The 5,298-nt window shown below is 36.0% G+C and overlaps 1 pseudogene; it reads right to left on the minus strand.

Annotated features, from left to right (window-relative positions):
- LOC101560348 overlaps nucleotides 1–2,695 on the minus strand; it is a 36,277-nt pseudogene extending 33,582 nt beyond the window's left edge.
- Between the last annotated feature and the right edge of the window lie 2,603 nt (nucleotides 2,696–5,298).

The raw sequence follows: 5,298 nt of genomic DNA on the forward strand, positions 1-5,298 counted from the left end.
AATCTAAGTGGCAATGTAATGCTGGCACTAGAAACTGAGTTTTAAAGAATTCATACTTTTCAAGTATTATGAAATAGATTTGGGAGAACTGACATTATTTCTTCCTTAAACATTTGATATATTCAGCAGAGATACAACCCAGTCTCAGGCTCTTCTTTGTTGAGACACATTGTATTACTGATTTAGTATCATCATTTGTTCTAGGCCTATCTTTGTGGTTCAGTTTTGATGGGTTTGATCACTCAATTAAGATACAACAGTGTGAATGGTTAAAGAAATCTTCAGCAGATTAGTGAAGCAGACTTCTGGGAATATCTGTGGATCACGGCCTTGTGCGTTGTGAGTCTCAAGATGGTGAAGACTCACCCCACTGGGGTGGTGCAAGTCAATAAAAAGGGAAACATTAGGAAGTGGTCTGCTCAGAAAGGACTTCCAGGCACCTGGAGTAGGTGAATAGTTTGCTGCTGTCGTGGGTGCCTGGGTCTCCAGGCTCTTCAACCTTTGCATGCACCCAGCACCTACCACAAAACACTCAGTGAGCTTTCAGGCCTTCAGCCTTGGACTGTGGCCGGGTGCCCATCCCTCCCCTTCCGTGGCTTCATCTTCTTTGACTAAGTAGAAACTGGATCCTTCAACTCTTAAAAACAGAGGGCCGTTGTGGTTTCTTCCATCCCCGATCTCACAGACTACACTGGGGATGCCTCAGTCCAGGAGCATGGAAACTAAACTAACAAATTACTTTGCCTAGTTATCTATGTATTTTACACATACTCTGTTCTAGAAGACACTATTTAGTATATTGGCTTACAATTTGTCCAGAAATATATTCATTTCTTGGGGTATTTAAATGTGTTTATGAATAAAACTTTGAAAAAAAATAAAAAAATAAAAAAATAAATGTGTTCACATATATTTGTTCAAAATAGCCTTTCATATTTCTTTCTACTTTGTTATTCAGTGCATGACACATGATTTATTATAAAGGGCCACAAAAATGAGTGCATCAAATCCACATATATTCTTTAAAATATTTATATTGATCAATTATTAATTTTAATTTTATGAGTTTTATTCTATTAAGCAATGAATGCTTAATAGGAAAAAAATCACAAAAATAAAGTATTGTATTTTTAATGTTTATTGACTGCTTATAAAAAAATCAAAATTTTCTATATAAAGTGGCTTTTGGTGTACAAAATCTAACAAAAAACAACAAAAATAACTCCCCATATGAACTACAATAAAGATATCGATAGCACTTTACAAAACAAACATCTTTACTTCAAATAACCTACGGCAGTCTCCACACATGACAACAGCACATTCCATAGACTCATACGGCAGGTATTACACTGACAACACATGTATTTTGCTCTTTTCAACTTTTTGGAGGACAGACTTGACATCTCTCTGGTTTGCTATTTTTCAGGAGCAGCTTTTATATTTTACAATACGCAGTTACAGTAACCAAAAATATCAATAACTTAGAGTATCATATTATTAACTTTTATTCTGCCTTTAGAATCAACATCAACATTTTCACAACCACTATGTACTTGATTATAAAACCTGAGATAACATTAGGAATAAAGACCATTTTAAACTACAATGTAAATGTAAACAAAAGTCTACCACGGAAATTATCTTTGCTTAATCTGTCACACCCAAGGAAGTCATCAAGTATGACAACTGCAGGTGCCACCAAAAGTCCTGTCTCCAAGGTCAGCACATGTGCTTAACTTTCCTTCCTTGTGTGGCAGCCATTCTTGTCATCTGTCTTCTTATTTTGTCAGGACCTTCCTGCTATGTTGTACAAAGTACACTTAACAAGGAAAGAGATATCAGTAAAATAAAATACCAATTTGTATTGAGTTCTTTTGTAGACATCAACATTGTCACATCACTTGTTTACTTGCTTATAAAACCTAAGAGATAACATCAGAAATAAAATCCTTGGGACCAGGGGTATCACTTAGGGACACCTTGCCTGTCTGGCAAGCACAATGAGTTTGATTCCTGGTAGAAAAAGAACTAAACAAACAAGCAAAAATGAAAACCTAAGTGAACTACAGTGAAAATACAATTGAACTTTACAACAAAAATTATCAGTGCTTCAGTTGCCACAACCACGGCAGCTTTTATATATGAAAATCATGTTCCCTACAGAAATGTCACTTACACTGCTACAACATGTTTTGCTTTCCTGCGTTATCTTTAAGAGCAAAGTTAACATCTTTTTGATTTTCCTGTTCTTTCAGTGGGTCTTTGGGATGCTACACCTGTCGCTTCATTCATCATTTCACCAGTGTGCTCTCTAAGACTTCTTCGTAGTTCCGTTGGAAAATGACTTTGTTTTCACTCTGCCATAAGTGATCTCTTGGGTTCCAGTACCAATACTTTAAGATTTTTTTCCTTTGGGGTTTTGTACTTGTTATTTTCTTTGTAAAAAATCAAACTATTTATGCTACATATGCATGGGACTAAGTTACACACAATCATTGGCCCATATTTTGTACTTAGAGTGATATCATATTTGCTGCACGACACATTAGCAGCATCTGTCTTTGGTTTTCTTGCAGAAACTTTCCTTTGGAGGATTCCTCCAGGTAGAGACATTACTCTCCATATTTTCGTCGTAGGGCAATGTTGGTGTCAGCAGTACTCGTTTGCTTTTCTTTGCCACGTAAGAGGCCATTGTAAATCTTTCTGAAATCCAAAGATTATACTACCTAGTTCTCTGTTTTTAAATTGCAACATTTCTTTGGAATTTCTCCTTTGTGCCTAAGCACAGATCCTGGTCAACTTGTGCTCTGTGAAGAAACACAACATTTGTTGGAAACCAGTGAAAAATGGCTGAAAGTCACATTCTGATTAGTTCAGTAGATGAGAACAAAAAGTCTATGCACAACATCACTCAGTTTATTACTAAACAAACAAGGACCTGAAGGCTGAGTTCCAAGATAAATTTATAAATTGAAGCATAATAAATCTTCATATCCATAAGGGCACACATTTTATGGCATATTTTGATTCATCACATTTCCTATTTTACATTACTGTGATTACCAAGAGAAATCCCTTCTAACTACTGAGGACATAGGAATGTTTTCAGTTAGCTAGTGAAGTATGACAATAAACACATTTTTAGTGGGCCTATTGATGCATACAGAATGTTTTACTTCTCCTTTGTGTATTTCAAAGCATTTTGCAGCATTTCTTTTCTTACAGTGTTCAACGCTGATTAGTAGTGCTGGCATTCTGCCCAATATTTCACCCCTACCAAAACTATCACCGTATCTTTGGACCTAGTCCTAACATAGGATCATTCCATTTGTTTGCATGACCATTTTGCAACGTTTTCCCTTGCCAAATATATATTCAAATTGATTTTTTCTTCATCATGTGAATCTAGGAGGTCTGCATCAATTGTATTCTTGCTGCATTTCACTGTTACAGCATATTTGGCTCACACAGCCCATGTCTAAATCATCAGCATCATCCACCTGCACACTCTTCTGCTAGGAAAGCACACATCTTGCCGTAGTAGATCACCTTCATCTTCCATGCACAAGCAATCCGATGATTCACTTTTGACCTCCTCCAAAATTTGCAAATCTGTTTTTTTCAGTCATGAGCCACTGAATTGGGCTACTTCTATCAGAAAAGAAGAAAGAAAGAGAAGGAAAAGGAGGAGGTGGAGGAGGAGGAGGGGAGGAAGAGGAGAAGAAGAGCAAAAAGGAAGAGGAAGAGGAAGAAAAAGAGAAGGAGGAGGAAGAAGAAAACGTCTTTAAAACAAATACTAGAGTGGTATTGGTTTATTATGCTCTCTATGGTGCTCAGGTTAAATATGTAAAGCTAGTTATGTGAAGCATCATGTTGGGGAAAATCTTGATTTGACGCTCTTGAACACATGCATCTATTTCACCTATTGTGGTACACTGTGTATAGACACAAAGATTTATTCCTGCATCCCTCAAGCAAAGGTACTAAAATGCATAGCCAGGTATTATTACACTAAAATAGCATGTAACAGCAGAAAATTAAGGCATATTTTCAGAGCACAGTGTTATATACTCTGGGTAATTAATTCCTCACTTATCCGTTTGTAAAGTTATTTATTTATTTTTCTTTTAATTTTAGATATTATGGCTTAATGTTGACTTAAAATTTCTAAAAAAAAACTATTAATTGCATTGATCAAACATTTTTGTGTTTAATTTATTTATCTTTTACTCTGATTTTTAAGTGTATATATGAGACATATTTACATTTATCTTTGGAATTGATATGCATATGGGAACTTAATTGGTTTTGCACACCTGTTTCTCTTGCTCCTATTCTCCCCAGATACTCACACCAATCCAGACCTGTCCTGAAGGCATTCTGAGGCTGCAAAAAAAAAAAAAAAAAAAAATAGTCCTTCTGCCATTATGGAGATGGCTCAGTAGAATAAGTGCTTCCCTGGCAAGCGCAAGGGTCTGAGTTGAACCCCCGGTTCCGAAAAAACAAAAAAGATATTAGTCCTCTGTACAGAAAGTAACCAGCTAATCATTTTCCTACTCAACCGTTTCTCCACTCATGCTTTGTTTAGTTCTCTTGTTAGGCAGAAGCTTTTTTAATTTGATATATGCAATTTCTTATTCTTATTATTCCTTGAGCAATAGGAGTTTTGTTTTGTAAATGCTTAGACCTACGAGCCCAAGAATATTTTATATTTTATCTTCCAGCAGTTTCAGTTTTTTATGATTTTAGAGAGAACAGAAAAATAATAGATGCAATGCACAATTTCAAAAATCAAGATGATAGGTATTTAACTATTGTTGTTATATTACACATTGTGATGTTCAGGGTAGCTGCTCAGATTACCAGATATAAGTATGTAAAATTGGTCAAAATAAAAAAGTTAAGTATTAACTGCTACCTTCAAAAACCCAATAGAAATTAGTAGTATGATCATGTTAGCTACCCTGTGCATATACATCTAGGACATACAAGATTTTTCCTTTCTTTTTTTCCCCTTTCTTTTTTCCTTCATCCCAAATGCGCATTTCTTTTCAGAAGCTGCTTTACTTTTTTTGTCTTTGTGAGACAGAGTCTCACTGTGCAGTTCAGGCTGGCCTTGAGCTCACTTTGTAACCCGTGCTCCTCTGGAACTGTCAAGGGTCCTCCTGGCTCAGCGTGCCAAGAGGGGCTTATAGGCGTGTACTGTCATGCCTGACTTCTGCCTTGTTTTCATCATCTCCCACAGGACAGTTGAGGAATTTTATGTTTTCTTGATTCATATTTGCTTACATATAC

The sequence above is a fragment of the Octodon degus genome, unplaced genomic scaffold, assembly GCF_000260255.1.
Source record: "Octodon degus isolate 3935 unplaced genomic scaffold, OctDeg1.0 scaffold00068, whole genome shotgun sequence".
Classification (NCBI taxonomy): Eukaryota; Metazoa; Chordata; class Mammalia; order Rodentia; family Octodontidae; genus Octodon; species Octodon degus.